Raw genomic sequence first — 17,430 nt, 5'->3', positions numbered from 1 at the left:
TCTCCGACCTGGTAGGAAGGAGCAGGCGCTCGTCTGCGATCAGCCTGGAGTCTCTGGCGCTGCGCAGAGACCTCAAGGGACTTCTGGATCTGTACCCAAGAAGCACGTAGGACGGAAAGGTGATCCTCCACAGCCGGAATATCCTGGGGAGAGAATACCTCCGGTAACACGGCAGGTTGGAACCCATAATTGGCCATGAAGGGAGACGTCCCAGAGGAAGAGTTCACCGCCGTGTTCCTGGCAAACTCAGCCCAAGGCAGGAGGTCAACCCAATTGTCTTGGTGATCGGAGACATAGCAACGAAGGAATTGCTCCAAGGCCTGATTGGATCGTTCTGCGGCCCCATTGGACTGAGGGTGGTAGGCCGAGGAGAAGGAGAGATGAATCCCCAACTGGGAGCAAAAGGCGCGCCAGAACCTGGACACAAACTGACTCCCCCGATCCGACACAATCTCCTTGGGCAAACCGTGCAACCGGAAGACCTCCCTGGCAAAAATCGTGGCCAACTCTTGTGCAGAGGGTAACTTCTTGAGAGGAACACAGTGGCACATTTTGGAAAACCGATCCACAATCATGAGAATGACCGTATGGCCTCGGGATGCAGGGAGGTCCACAATGAAATCCATCCCCAGGTGTGACCATGGGCGCTCCCCGGTGGCTATGGGTTGCAGAAGGCCCAACGGAAGGTGCCGAGGGGACTTACTCTGGGCACAAACGGAGCATGCCGCTACATATGCGGCGATGTCGGAACGTAGGGAAGGCCACCAGAACAGACGTGAAACAGCCCAGGACAGCTGATTCTTTCCAGGATGCCCCGCGGTCTTGGAGTTATGGTAGGTTCGCAACAACCGAGTGCGCAACTCCTCAGGCACAAAACATCTGCCGTTGGGTCTCCCAGAGGGAGCACCAGATTGAGCCGCCAAAATCTGCTCACCCAGGGGAGAGGTCAGGCTGGTGCGAATGGCGGCCAGGATCTGATTCGGAGGTATGACCGAAGTCGGAATCGACTCCTCCCTGGACAGCTCGGAGTACTGCCGTGATAAGGCATCCGCCCTGATGTTCTTGGAACCGGGTAGGTAGGAGACCACGTAATTAAAACGTGACAAGAACAGAGCCCATCTGGCCTGACGTGGTGTCAATCTCTTGGCCTCAGAAAGGTAGGTCAGATTCTTGTGGTCCGTCAGGATGAGAACCGGAACCACCGAACCCTCGAGCAAGTGCCTCCATTCTTTAAGGGCCTGCACGATGGCCAATAACTCCCTGTCACCAATCTGATAGTTGCACTCCGCGGAAGACAGTTTCCGGGAGTAAAACCCACAAGGAAGCAGAGGACCCTCTGGTGTTCTACGCTGAGACAGAAGGGCGCCTACTCCCGTCTCAGACGCGTCCACCTCGAGGACAAAGGGCAACCCAGGGTTGGGATGCGACAGAATCGGAGCCGACACAAAGGCGGACTTTAGGGCCTCAAAAGCTCGGATGGCCTCGAGCGGCCAGACCTGGGAATTACTGCCCTTCCTGGTCAGATCCGTGAGAGGCTTGGCCAGCATGGAAAAGTCCCTGATGAACTTCCGATAATAATTGGCGAAGCCCAAAAAGCGCTGCAGGGAACGAAGACCACTGGGCTGGGGCCACTGTAAGACAGCCGAAACCTTCTCAGGATCCATGGAGAACCCCTCAGCGGAAATGATGTAACCTAAGAAGGTTACCTGGGATCGGTGAAATTCGCATTTCTCAAGCTTACCGAACAGCTTGTTCTCTCGTAACCGTTGCAACACTCGTCTGACATCCAGAATGTGGGCCTCCATGGATTCAGAATATACCAAGATGTCATCCAAATAGACCACCACACACTGCTGCAACAGGTCACGGAAAACATCGTTGATGAATTCCTGAAAGACTGCGGGCGCATTGCACAACCCAAAGGGCATAACCAAGGATTCGTAATGACCGGTCCTGGTGTTAAACGCGGTCTTCCACTCATCGCCCGCCTTGATCCTTACCAGGTTATATGCCGCCCTCAGGTCGAGTTTGGTAAAGACCGTGGCCCCTTTAAGGCGATCGAACAGCTCGGAAATCAAGGGTATCGGGTAAGCGTTCTTGATCGTGATGCGATTGAGACCCCTGTAATCGATGCAAGGCCTCAACTCACCGCCCTTCTTTTTCACAAAGAAAAATCCAGCCCCTGCCGGGGACGAAGATTTGCGAATGTGTCCGCGTGAAAGCGCCTCCCTCATGTACTCCTCCATGGCCTCATTCTCCGCTACCGACAGTGGATAGACTTTGCCGCGAGGAGGAACAGCACCAGATTGTAACTCTATGGCACAATCGTATGGGCGGTGCGGAGGTAGGGCAACCGCGCGCACCTTATCGAATACATCCCGGTACTCCTCGTATTCAGGAGGCAATAGAGAGTCCGAGGAAGTACACAGCAACTTGACAGACCCATGGATGCAACTAGCCCCACACTGCGGTGACCACGAGAGGATCTCGACCGATCTCCAATCGAAAGTCGGATTGAGCTTCTGGAGCCAGGGGTACCCCAAGACCACCGAGTAGTGTGGAGACGAAATAACCTGGAGGCAGACCGACTCTCTGTGAACGGCACCAATGGCTATCCCCACTGGAAGGGTCTCATGAGTCACGTGTGGCGGCAGAAGGGGTCTGCCGTCTATCGCCTCAAGAGCCAGTGGGGAACCTCGAGCCTGCAGAGGAATGGAATTGGCGGCAGCGAACACACTATCAATGAACAAACCACCAGCACCAGAGTCCACCAACGCCTGGGTCGTCACCGAGCCCCCGACCCAGGAGAGGACAACAGTGATCAGTGGTTTGTCAACACGGGAAACCGGGGACGAGGAGACTCCACCCAAGATCTGCCCCCGACAGGATCTCAGGTACGAGCGTTTTCCCGGACGGTTCGGACATGCCAACCGAAAATGCCCACCGAGACCACAGTACATGCATCGGCCCTCGCGTCTCCGGAGTGCCCTCTCCCCCTCGGACAGGCGAGCAAACCCCAGCTGCATGGGTTCACCCCCAGACAAGTCATCCCCAGGAGGCGTGGGAGGAGAGGGAGGCACGGGTGGGACAGCAAACGTAGGCACCAATCTGTTAGAAGACCTCCGCAGGTTCTCCTTAAAGGAAGGTCTCTCCCTGAGTCTGGTGTCAATCAAAATCAGGAAAGAAATAAGAGACTCGAGCTCAACTGGTAGGTCCTTAGCTGCAACCTCATCCTTCAAGGCATCCGAGAGACCATGAGAGAAAGCAGCGACCAGAGCCTCATTATTCCAGCCCACCTCTGCTGCCAGGGTACGAAACTCAATGGCGTATTCAGCTACGGATCGTGAACCCTGTCTGATGGACATAAGGAGCTTCGCAGCAGAGGCAGCACGAGCCGGCACATCGAATACCTTCCGAAGAGAAGCAACAAAACCGGAAAACTCGGCAACCACCGGATTGTTGTTCTCCCATAAAGGGCTGGCCCAGGCCAAGGCCTTGTCCGAGAGCAGCGAGATCAAGAAGCCCACCTTTGATCTCTCAGTGGGAAAGGCATGTGGCAGCAACTCGAAATAAATGCCCACCTGGTTAAGGAAACCTCGGCACTGAGTTGGCTCTCCCCCAAAGCGCTGTGGAAGAGGGGCAGAACCGGTCATACCCAGAAACACCGCAGGCGCAACAACAGGTGTCGGGGTAGACTCTAGCGCAACAACCGGAGCGGCAGTAGGAGCGAGCCCAGGAGCGACAACCGACCCATCGGCAACGGGAGCGAAATGAGCCGTGCGTTCAAGCAGGGTTTGCAACGCCACAGCGAACCGACCCAACAGGTGATCCTGCTGATCAAGTCTGGCAACCAGCGTGGGTAGCGAGGATGGCCCTGTACCGTCAGAATTCATGGCTTGGTCCTAATGTCACGGAACCATGAACCAGACGTACAACAAGAGATAAGTGAAAATAAGAAGGCTTTATTGAAAATAAAGCTGTAAAGCAAAGTCCAAACGGATGGTGAAACCGAGCAGAGTCTTTGCGAAGCCAGAGGTCAGGAACCAGAAGGGTAGTCAGACGAAGCCAGGATCAGGAACCAGCAGGGTAGTCAGACGAAGCCAGGATCAGGAACCAGCAGGGTAGTCAGACGAAGCCAGGATCAGGAACCAGAAGCAGCAGCAGTCTTAGAAGCATGTGAACACAAGAGGACCAAGCAAGGAACTGAAGCCACAGACCTCCTATATATATGAGCTAGGCATCCAGCTCCTCCCAGTGGGAAGGAGGAGCCGCAGGGTGGAAGGCTACAAGAAACCCAGAAACCAAGATGGCCGCCAGCACATGTCAAACGAAGGAGAACAGCAAGAAGGTAAGACCATGACAGTGCTTCAATCGCATATATTGGGAAAAAGTGAAAATCAATATAAATACAAATTTCACTGAATCTGCACACAGTTATCTTGTCTGCTCTAGAAACCGTTTATCGCAGCGCATTGCATTTCTATACCATCTGAGTGCTTCAATGCCATATATTGTGAAAAAGTTTAAATCAATATTTATATAAATTTCACTGAATTTGCACCCAGTTTTCTTGTCTGCGGCAGAAACCGTTTATCGCAGCGCATTGCATTTCTATACCGTCTGAGTGCTTTAGGGCCATATATTTGGAAAAATTGAAAATCAGTATATATACACATTTCACTAAATCAGCACCCAGTTTTCTTGTCTGCGGTTTAAAACGTTAATCGCAGTGCATTGCATTTCTGTACCGTCTGTGCGCTTCAGGCCCATATATTGGGAATAATATAGTCATAAATATAAACAACATCATAAAACAGTGTCTGTACTGCAGATTACAATAATCTGTGGCTAAAATACTGTCCAAAATCTGTGCTTTTCTGTGTCATATACTGCCCTGTATCTGAAAACTGTCTTTTGTGGACAGTAAAAAAAACAGCGTCACAACCACTAAAAAATCCATAAAGAAGGCCAGCATTAAGGGATAGGGAAGTGGGCGTTATGCTGATGGTTCAGGCAGAGGTCGTGGCACTGGGTGCAATGAAACTCCCTCCTGCCAGTGCACCAAAAAAATAAATTATACCCAGCTTCATGTCCAACTTAGCTAGGCGGCGCACGACAACACTGTCCAAGTCAGACCAGTGCGAATAGATGGTCGGTTGGCTTGCTGACGATAATGCTTCCAGTGGGCTAAGCACCACCCTCTCTTCCACCAAGTCCAGTCTCTGTAGCCAAGAGCCTGGTCAGCCAACTCCTCGCTCAGATCATCCTTCCTCCCACCATGAAGAGGCCTGCCAAACGAGTGATCCCACACTCGGATATTCCCAGGAGCTCTTTTCAGCTCCACTATTAGATTTGGCCCTCGCGACCAGCATGCTTGAAGAGGGACCTGAGATATTGTGCCCTGATTCCCAACCTCTTGAACTTTCACAGTCTCAAGAAGATGACGGTGGTGAACGTCAATCATTAGTTCACGAGGTGGATGACGATGAGACACAGTTGTCAATCACTGAGGTTGTGGTTAGGTCAAGACATGAGGATGATCTGAGTGAGGAAGCGGAAGAGGAGGTGTTGGACGATGAGGTCATTGACTCAACATGGGAAGGTGAAAAGCCGAGCGAGGAAAGCAGCACAGAGGGGGAGGGATCCGCAGCACCGCAACAGGCTGGAAGAGGCAGTGGGGTTGCAAAAGGGAGAAGTCGGCCCACACCAAACAGGCCCGCAAACGTTACACTGATCACCCCCATGCAGAAATCAACCTTAGCAACGGGAAGGTGTTCCGCAGTATGGCGCTTTTTTGAGGAAAGTGCAGAGGACAAAAGAGTGGTAGTATGCAACCTGTGCGCTACCAAAGTGAGCCAAGGCATGAACACTAGCAACCTCACCACCACCAGCATGATCCGCCACATGGCATCCAAGCACCCAACTAAGTGGGCCGAACGCCTGGGTCCACAATCTGGGTCTGCGGGTCACACCACTGCCTCCTCTTCCCCTGTGTTACGTGCTGTCCAATCCCCTGTCCAAGACGCAGGCCCGGATGTCGATCGCCCTGCACCTGGACCTTCGAATGAACCAGCAGCAACAACATCCACTTCCCTATCCCAGTGCAGCGTCCAAATGTCCATACAACAGTCATTTGAACGCAAGCGCAAATACCCACCCACCGACAGACCATAGCACTTAATTGCCAACTTTCTAAATTACCGGCCCTTGAAATGTTGCCATATAGGCTTGTGGACACTGAGGCCTTCCGCAGCCTGATGTCGGCCGCGTTCCCTCCGTGCGCAGTCCACAGCCACCACTATTTTTCACGGTGTGCCGTGCCCGCCTTACACCAGCATGTGTCCCAGAACATCACCCGTGCCCTGACCAACGCAGTTAATGGTAAGGTCCACTTAACCACGGACACATGAACAAGTTCTGGTGGCCAGGGACGCTACATTTCCCTGACCGCACACTGGGTGAATGTGGCGGGGGCCGGGAGTGAGTCGTACCCTGGGATGGCACAGGTGCTACCCATGCCAAGGATTGCAGGCCCTACGTCCATCAGGGTCTCCGCAAGCAGCTATGTTACTGGCTCCAACCCCCACTTCTCCTCCTCTTCTGCCTCATCCTCCTCCACTTCCACCTCCAGCAGCCATCAGTCGTTAGCTGGAAGCAGTGTAGCACTGCTGTGGGTAAGCGTCAACAGGCCATGCTGAAGCTGATCTGCTTAGGGGACAAACAGCTCACCGCCGCAGAGCTTTGGCAGGGTATAAGGGACCAGACCTAGCTGTGGCTCTCTCCACTCAACCTACAACAAGGCATGGTTGTGTCTGACAATGGCCGTAACTTGGTGGAGGCTTTGGAGCTCGGCAACCTGACACACATCCCATGTCTAGCCCACGTCTAAAACTTAGTGGTTCAGCGGTTTATCAAAACCTACCCCAATTTGCCAGAGCTACTAGTAAAGGCACGCTGCGTGTGTGCCCATTTCCGCAAGTCGTCCACAGCTTCAGCCGGCCTGTCAACGCTGCAGCAGCACTTGCGGCTTCCAGCTCACGAATGTTGTGCGACGTGAGCACGCACTGGAACTCTACGTTCTATATGTTGGCCAGGCTTTGTGAGCAGCAGAGGGCAGTTGTGGAGCCTCATTTTAGTGCCCCCTGGAGCACCCCAAGCCGCAGGCCGCTGTTCAGAAGGGATACACACCATCGGATGAGTATAGTACTATTCACTTTTGCACTATTTCTGCAAGTTCAGTCTATATAGAATTGTTTTCCCTTACTTGCATTATCATTGCAAAGTTTTTTTCGTGTCTGACAGCTGAGCACCGTCTTGGGGGTGCTCCAGTACTTTGGTTTATTTTGTGTTTTCATTTTCTGATTGTTAATGTGTACTCGCTGCATATTGGTAGCGACCAATTGAGTTGTTCACTGGTTGTCTCCTGACGAACCTTGCTTATAAGGGGAAACGCGTCGAGACGAGGACCACCTACTTAAACAATCAACATATACATTTTGGATTATATCGAATTACCCAGGCATCCATAAGGGTCCATTTTTGTTGTAAGGGTTCTGTAAGGACAGATAGGCTAGGTACGGGGACAGAGTGCTCCTACCATCTGGGTGCATCTCTGGGCAGAGAACAGGTCAGGGATACCCTAGGGATATACTAGGGACCCCTATCGCTATGCCCCCTGTCCACCACCGCTAACATCTTCTCCTCCCTATCCGGTCCTTATTAGCCCCTTATTGTCTGTCTGTCTGTACCTTAGTCCCCATGAAAGGGGCTTAATGAGAGATTTTTTGTATATTTATATTAAAAGTTATGTTTTAGGTAGTTGGCTTCAGTGATAGTATTTCTTACACAACTACCAGTTACGTATTTTCACGGTTGATACAGTTGTGGAATACCAGCTGCAACATGGTCGTCGCCTTTCAAGTCAACTGCCACTATTCACAAGCAAGGAGTGGGCATTGATGTCAGACCTGTGTGAGGTTTTAAAAAACTTTGATTAATCCACACAGATGATTAGTGGCGATAACGCTATTATGAGCGTAACCGTCCCACTGCTGTGTCTACTCAAACAATCGCTGCTCACAATTAAGGACGGCGCTCTGAATGTGGCAGACGAGGAACTGGGGGAGGACATCTCACAGGGTGATACCCAGACCACCCACAGTTCGTCTTCTCAGCACGAATTGGACCGTGAAGAGGAGGAGGAGGAGGAGAAGGAGGTGGAGATGGAGACTGTTGCCTCTGCTACTGAGGCTAGTACCCATGGAACTTTAATTCCATCTGTTCAGCGTGGATGGGCCGAAGAGGAGGAGGAGGAAGAGGAGATGGAGAGTCATCCTGATGTCGCATCTTGCCTGTTGGTACTCTGGCACACATGTCTGAATTCATGTTAGGCTGCCTTACCCGCGACCCTCGTGTTATACGCATTTTAGATAACACGGATTACTGGGTGTTCACCCTTCTCAACCCCTGCTACAAAGAAAACTTCTCATCTGTCATTCCTGTGGTGGAGAGGACGAGTAAAATGGTGCAATACCAGAAGGTACTTGTTGAGAGATTGCTCCGGAATTTTCCATCTAACAACGCTGGCGGCAGAGTCTGTACTTCCTTATGCAAACGGGGAAGGGAGACAATGGGAACACACAGCAGTTCCAACAAAGGCAGGGCAACACTCTCCAAGGAATGGGACACTTTCATGACACCCCTCACCCTGAAGCGCAGCCTAGTGGTACAAGGAGGGAAAAGTTTTGGGAAATGATGAAGGAATACATAGCAGACCGTGTCAGCATCCTAAATGATCCCTCAGTGCCTTACAACTACTGGGTGTCCAAGCTGGACACGTGGCACAAACTTGCGCTCTACACCTTGGAGGTGTTGGCCTGCCCTGCCGCCAGCGTTTTGTCTGAGCGTGTATTTAGTGCTGCTGGTGGCATCATGACAGATAAGCGTATCCGCTTGACCACTGGCAATGCTGACAGGTTGACTCAGATAAAAATGAACAAGGCCTGGATTGCCCCTGACTTCTCCACTCCACCAGAGGAACGCTGAGCTAATGAGGAACAAACACGCAATTTAAATCTATGCTTTACAATGTTCTCAATCCACAAGATTCAGATGCACCCTTTTCTCCTAAAAAAAAAAAGGGTATATGTTTGAATCTTGTTTACTCCTCCTCCATCTGTTCCATACAGTATATATGCCCTCAGTACAATGTTTCATATGGTCTGCTCACCTGTAGGCCCTCACTCCAATTTTTCATACGGTATGCTCACTTGTAGGCCCTCACTACAATGTTTTATGGGGTTCGCTCACCTGTAGGCCCTCACCTCCAATGTTTCATACGGTCTGCTCACCTGTAGGCCCTCAATACAATGTTTTATGGGGTTCGCTCACCTGTAGGCCCTCACTACAATGTTTTATGGGGTTCGCTCACCCTCAGGCCCTCACTACAATGTTTCAAATGGTCTGCTCACCTGTAGGCCCTCACTTCAGTGTTTTATGGGGTTTGCTCAGCTGTAGGCCCTCACCTCCAATGTTTCATACAGTCTGTTCACCTGTAGGCCCTCACTACAATGTTTTATGGGGTTCGCTCACCTTCAGGAACCTCACGTCCGAGGTTTCATACGGTCTGCTCAGCTGTAGGCCCTCACTACAATGTTTTATGGGGTTTACTCACCATAAGGCCCTCACTACAATGTTTTATGGGGTTCGCTCACCTGTAGGCCCTTACTTCCAATGTTTCATACGGTCTGCTCAGCTGTAGGCCCTCACTACAATGTTTTATGGGGTTCGCTCACCTGTAGGCCCCTTACTACAATGTTTTATTTACAATGTACTCAATCCACAAGATTCAGATGCACCCTTTTCACCTCCAAAAAAAAAGGGTATATGTTTGATTCTTGTTTACTCCTCCTCCATCTGTTCCATACAGTATATATGCCCTCAGTACAATGTTTCTTATACGGTCTGCTCACCTGTAGGCCCTAACTCCAATGTTTCATACGGTCTGCTCACCTGTAGGCCCTCACTCCAATGTCTCATACTGTCTACTCACCTGTAGGCCCTCACTACAATGTTTTATAGGGCTTGCTGACCATCAGTCCCTCACCTCAAATGTTTCATACGGTCTGCTCAGCTGTATGCCCTCACTACAATGTTTTATGGGGTTTTCTCACCTTCAGGCCCTCACCAATGTTTCATACGGTCTGCTCAGCTGTAGGCCCTCACTACAATGTTTTATGGGGTTCGCTCACCTTCAGGAACCTCACCTCCAATATTTCATACGGTCTTCTCTGCTGTAGGCTCTCACCTCCAATGTTTCATATGTCTGCTCAGCTGTAGGCCCTCACTACAATGTTTTATGGGGTTTGCTCACCTTCAGGCCCTTGCAACACGCCAGACCTGCAGGGTATAGCGACAGTGAGGTCACGGTTATGGGCAATCGAGGGTTACTCACTTTTTGGAGGAGAACCCTGGGCAGGCATGCGGCAGTGAATGAGAGGTAGACACAAGTTCCTCTGGGGCACACTCTGTATAGAGAGACCTGGCCTGATGTTGGGTGAGGTGCCCTGGATGTTGCAGGTGTTTTGAGTGCCTGAGGCAAGGTCCCTTTAAGAATCGTGACGCCAGTGCCTGTAACGGTGGCACACCGAATTGCAGGAGGATTAATGGAGTACACAGGCGGTAAACCAAACGTTGCTTTACTTTAGGAAACAGTCCAACTTTATACAGACAGTTGCAGTAGGTGATAATAATGCAGTCCTTTATAGTACAAATGCACAGCAGGTTTACTTCACAGCACAGCAGGTTTCAATCTTGCAAGATACTTGGAGGGTATACAGTTAATGCTTTGCAGTACAATGCTGCTCTATCCCCACAGCTATTCTAGCTGGCTGGATCCCAAGGCCCGGATGCCTAATTGCTGGCTTAAATCCTTGGTATATAAATTTCTTCCTCCAGTATTGGCACTTGCTTTAACTATCACAGTACCTTTGCTTATGAGCTGGATTCTCTGCTGGAGTAAATAGATGACTGCAGGTTTCTCCCAGGAGGTGCACTCCTACTACTGGGGTGTCTCTACTGAGCTAAGCTTAGCCTCAGGAGCTTCAGGTTGACTAGGTGTCGCTTCTAGTTCCCTGGCATACACTAACACTCCCCTGTCTGGGCCTACCTATATATACTTAGGGCTCTCTAGCTCCCTCTAACGTCTAGGAGGCTAAACTGCACCCTGACAGGCCTGACACCCAGATAAAGCAGGGAAATACAACACATGACAGTAAATGCAATAAACACATTAACCCTTGTGTAGTGCCCACCTTTACCTAGTGGGACACTACACCCTCACCTCCAATGTTTCATACGGTCTGCTCAGTTGTAGGCCCTCACCTCCAATGTTTCATACGGTCTGCTCAGCTGTAGGCCCTCAATACAATGTTTTAGGGGGTTCTCTCACCTGTAGGCCCTCACTACAATGTTTTATGGGGTTCGCTCACCCTCAGGCCCTCACTACAATGTTTCATATGGTCTGCTCACCTGTAGGCCCTCACTTCAGTGTTTTAAGGGGCTTGCTAAGCTGTAGGCCCTCACCTCCAATGTTTCATACGGTCTGCTCACCTGTAGGCCCTCACTACAATGTTTTATTGGGTTTGCTTACCATAAGGCCCTCACTACAATGTTTTATGGGGTTCGCTCACCTGTAGGCCCTCACCTCCAATGTTTCATATGATCTGCTCACCTGTAGGCCCTCACTACAATGTTTTATGGGGTTCGCTCACCTTCAGGCCCTCACCTCCAATATTTTCCAGGGTCAGCTCACCAGCAGGCTCTCAACCATAATGTTTAAGAGGGACAGCTGAGCAGCAAGTCCTCACCCGTAATGTTTTAGAGGGTAACCAGCAGACCCTTGCTCATAATGTTTTTTGAGGGTCAGCAGCAGGCTATTATTAATAATTTTTAAAGGGTGTGTATGATGCCCTCCTTTATGTGTAATAAAAGGTGCACTGGAGTGCCTGTTCCTTGTAATTTTTGTCAGGCCTTTTATTTAGTGCATAGGCTGTATGAGTGTAGGAGTCCCACTACCTGAACAAATGTAGCACCATGTGAATGAGGCCCTCCTTTATGTGATATAGAGGCTGTATCTCTTTTTCCTTGTAATTTTTGGCAGCACTTACACTGTATATACAATTGAATCTACAGGGAAGAATGTTTCCTAACAATTTTTCCTCTAAAAAGGATTCTTTTTTTCTGGGGGGCGGGGTTTTGGGCGTTTTTTTGTTAGTCTGTAAAAGTGGCGTACAACTCGGACAACATGGTTCCCAGCAGCGACATTGGTGTCCAAGATGCATCCAGACATGGTCCCCCTGCTGTTCCTGATCGATTTCAGAGGTGTTTCCATCACTTTCAGACCTTTTCCTATGAACCAGGCACCCTCCCCTCGTCCGAGCAGGGGGTGCCAGGTCGCCTCCCATTGACTTCCATTATACTCGGGTGCTCGGCTTAGCGCACGAATATTGCGATGTGTTCGGACCGAACACCCGAAAACACGAACACTTTGGTGCTCGCTCATCACTAAAGAAAACACCAGAAATCACCATGGTTGTAAAATAGTCAAAATATATTGGTCATGATGTAGTAAATAAAGACAATAGGGGGTAATTTATTAACATCTTCAAGACACAGGGCGTACCGGTACACCCTGATGTCCTGGTACTTAAGGACACAGGACGTACGGGTACGTCCTGCGTATTTCCGATCACCGCCGCCCATGACCCCCGTGTCGGCGATCGCCGCAAACCGCAGGACAATTCAGACCTGCGGTTTGCGGCTTTACCTGCGGTTTGCGGCGGCGATCGGTGGTGCCATCAGGTCCCCATGCGGCTGTAGGGGCAACCCGATGGCATGGAAGGCAGCGAGATGCCTAAGGAAGGCATCGCGCTGCCTTCCGGTGGCGAGCTTGTGAGATCCAGCCCCCTGGATCTCACAGGCCGGAAGCTGTATGAGTAATACACACAGTATTACTCATACAGCCAATGCATTCCAATACAGAAGTATTGGAATGCATTGTAAAGGATTAGACCCCCAAAAGTTCAAGTCCCAAAGTGGGACAAAAAAAAAGTAAAAAAAAGTTGAAAAAATAAACTTTTCCCCCCCAAAAATTCAAAGTTTCAAGTAAAAATAACCAAAAACGTCATTTTCCCCAAATAAAGTTAAAAAAAATTGGTAAAAAATAGGGGGGAAAAAAAGTATACATATGAGGTATCGCCGCGTCCGTATTGACCGGCTCTATAAACATATCACATGAACTAACCCCTCAGGTGAACACCGTAAAAAATAAAAAATACTAAATAAAAACTGTGCTAAATAAAAAAATGCGATCAAAAAGGCTTTTGCCCACCAAAATAGTACCAATCTAACCGTCACCTCATCCCGCAAAAAATGAGCCCCTACCTGAGACAATCGCCCCCAAAAAAGTTTTTTGTTTTAAAAAAGCTGTTATCGTGTAAAACTTACATAAATAAAATAAAAAGTATACATGTTAGGTATCGCCGCGTCCGTATCGACCGGCTCTATAAAAATATCACATGACCTAACCCCTCAGATGAACACTGTAAAAAATAAAAACTGTGCTAAATAAACCCTTTTTTGTCACCTTACATCACAAAAAGTGTAATAGCAAGCGATCAAAAAGTCATATACACCCCCAAAATAGTGCCAATCAAACTGTCATCTCATCCCGCAAAAAATGAGACCCTATCTAAGATAATCACCCAAAAACTGAAAAAATTATGGCTCTCAGAATATGGGGACACTAAAACATGATTATTTTTTTTGTTTCAAAAATGATATTATTGTGTAAAATTTACATAAATAAAAAAAAGTATACATATTAGGTATCGCAGCGTCCGCAATAACTTGCTCTATAAAAATATCACATGACCTAACCCCTCAGGTGAATACCGTAAAAAAAAAGTGTAAAAAAAGCAATTTTTTTGTCACCTTACATTACAAAAAGTGTAATAGCAAGCGATCAAAAAGTCACACGCACCCCAAAATAGTGCCAATAAAACCGTCATCTCATCCTGCAAAAATCATACCCTACCCAAGGTAATCGCACAAAAACTGAAAAAATTATGGCTCTCAGACTATGGAAACACTGAAACATGATTTTTTTTGTTTCGAAAAAGAAATCATTGTGTAAAACTTACATAAATAAAAAAAAAGTATACATATTAGGTATCGCCGCATCCGTGACAACCTAGTCTATAAAAATATCACATGATCTAACCTGTCAGATGAATGTTGTAAATAACAAAAAATAAAAACGGTGCCAAAACAGCTATTTCTTGTTACCTTGCCTCACAAAAAGTGTAATATAGAGCAACCAAAAATCATATGTACCCTAAACTAGTACCAACAATACTGCCACCCTATCCCGTAGTTTCTAAAATGGGGTCACTTTTTGGAGTTTCTACTTTAGGGGTGCATCAGGGGGCTTCAAATGGGACATGGTGTCAAAAAAAACAGTCCAGCTAAATCTGCCTTCCAAAAACCGTATGGCATTCCTTTCCTTCTGCGCCCTGCTGTGTGCCCGTAAAGCAGTTTACGACCACATATGGGGTGTTTCTGTAAACTACAGAATCAGGGCCATAAATATTGAGTTTTGTTTGGCTGTTAAGCCTTGCTTTGTTTACTGGGAAAAATGAATTAAAATGGAAAATTTGCCCAAAAATTAAAATTCTGAAATTCCATCTCCATTTGCCAATAACTTGTGGAACACCCAAAGGGTAAATGACGTTTGTAAAATCTGTTTTGAATACCTTGAGGGGTGTAGTTTCTTAGATGGGGTCACTTTTATGGAGTTTCTACTCTATGGGTGCGTCAGGGTGGCTTCAAATGGGACATGGTGTAAAAAAAAACAGTCCAGCAAAACCTGCCTTCCAAAAACCGTATGGCATTCCTTTCCTTCTGCGCCCTGCCGTGTGCCCGTACAGCAGTTTACGACCACATATGGTGTGTTTCTGTAAACTGCAGAATCAGGGCCATAAATATTGAGTTTGGTTTGGCTGTTAACCTTTGCTTTGTAACTGGAAAAAAATTATTAAAATGGAAAATCTGCCAAAAAAGTGAATTTTTGAAATTGTATCTCTATTTTCCATTAATTCTTGTGGAAACCTAAAGGGTTAATGACGTTTGTAATATCAGTTTTGAATACCTTGAGGGGTGTAGTTTCTTAGATGTGGTCACTTTTATGGGGTTTCTACTCTAGGGGTGCATCAGTGGGGCTTCAAATGGGACATGGTGTTAAAAAAAACAGTCCAGCAAAACCTGCCTTCCAAAAACCGTATGGCATTCCTTTCCTTCTGCGCCCTGCCGTGTGCCCGTACAGCGGTTTACGACCACATATGGGGTGTTTCTGTAAACTACAGAATCAGGGCCATAAATATTCAGTTTGGTTTGGCTGTTAACCCTTGCTTTGTAACTGGAAAAAAATTATTAAAATGGAAAATCTGTTAAAAAAGTGAAATTTTGAAATTGTATCTCTATTTTCCATTAATTCTTGTGGAACACCTAAAGGGTTAACGACGTTTGTAAAATCAGTTTTGAATACCTTAAGGGGTGTAGTTTATAGAATGGGGTCATTTTTGGGTGGTTTCTATTATGTAAGCCTCGCAAAGTGACTTCAGACCTGAACTGGTCCCTAAAAATTGGGTTTTTGAAAATTTCGGAAAAATTTCAAGATTTGCTTCTAAACTTCTAAGCCTTGTAACATCCCCAAAAAATAAAATATCATTCCCAAAATTATCCAAACATGAAGTAGACATATGGGGAATGTAAAGTAATAATAACTATTTTTGGAGGTATTACTATGTATTATGGAAGAAGAGAAATTGAAACTTGGAAATATGCAATTTTTTGCAAATTTTTGGTAAATTTGGTATTTTTTATGATTTGTTTTAACTTCATTTTACCAGTGTCATGAAGTACAATATGTGATGAAAAAATAATCTCAGAATGGCCTGGATAAGTCAAAGCATTTTAAAGTTATCAGCAATTAAAGTGACACTGGTCAGATTTGCAAAAAATGGCCTGGTCCTTAAGGTGAAATAAGGCTGTGTTCTGAAGGGGTTAAGACCAGCATTTTAGAAGCCGGTCTTAATAAAGCCCCTGCTCTGGCAGTATATGTCTACATAACTTCGGCCCATGCAGCGCCGCTTCTAAATGTAAGCCAGCTTCCTAGCTGGCTTACATTTAGACCATTTTCTATGCCTAAACCAGGCCCACCCACTTTCCCCAAAAATAAAACAGGGTTAAAGAAGGAGAACTAGGTGGATCTCTAACAGTCTAGTCCAGAATACATAGAAATATCAAATTCATATAAAACCAGAGAAGGTCATTCTCTCATTGAGACCCCCAGGTGATTGGGATTTAAAGCGATAAATCCACTTAGTTTCTTTCTGTAGGATCCGCCGATCCCTGTTACCCTTTCTGAACAATGGATGGACTATCTCAAGTGCCAAGAATCTCAGCACCCATGGGTCCCCAACTTGGTATTCCAGTACATGGTTTGTCCCTGGGGTATCATTCTTTTTCACCACGTCATTGATATGTTGTCACACCCTGCATCTAAGTTCTCTAGATGTCTTTCCTATATAGTCCTGGGGGCAGGCTGTAATTGTGTACTTGAAGTTAGTTACCGAACAGACCTGTGGCGAAACCAACCTCGCCACTGGGTTTTGGAGAGGCCTGTTTATCAGCCTCTTGCCTCAGGATTATGGCCCATACTAACTTTTAAACCCCTGAACCTATTCAAGTGAATTTTGGATAGGTTTGTCCCCAAGTTATACTGTTTAAATTGATGTAAGTTATATGTATGGCCAATGTAAACTCACAAAGTTGTAACAATTTATAATAAGTGTAACTTGTCAGCTTGGGAGGAATATGCTGGGTGTGTTTTTATTGTGCCATTGTCCCATTGTGTGTTTAAATGGTGATGTCTGTCCTGTTGTCTGCACATGTGTATTGGTGATTTCTCTTTGTCTTGAGAGATAATTGGATTACGCCTCGGGTGTCTCCAGGGCAGAGAGGAGGAAACCATGATGCATTGTGGGGATGTATTGTCTCTGTGTATCCTACAGTGCTGCATATCTGTCCTATGTCACAGTCTTCATTCTGGTCCCCTAGGGGCGTGTACACCAGATGGGCTTGGTTGTTTTAAACCTCCCTGTGGGCGGACCTGTAATTGCAAACAACTGTACTAAAAACCAGGCTGGGTGTGCCAGCACCTCAGACCACTGCTTCACCCTCAACACGGAGCCTTGTCTCGTTATTGGGGGTATCCGCTGTATGCTGTTAGAGACTGATTGCCAGGAGTGTAAGCTGATTCCTGTTCGTCTGCTAGCAGCTATTCGTGAAGTTCCAGTTTGGAGTGCTATT

This window comes from Bufo bufo, chromosome 1 (genome assembly GCF_905171765.1).
Source record: "Bufo bufo chromosome 1, aBufBuf1.1, whole genome shotgun sequence".
Taxonomy (NCBI): Eukaryota; Metazoa; Chordata; class Amphibia; order Anura; family Bufonidae; genus Bufo; species Bufo bufo.
Note: the sequence above shows the minus strand (reverse complement) of the source record.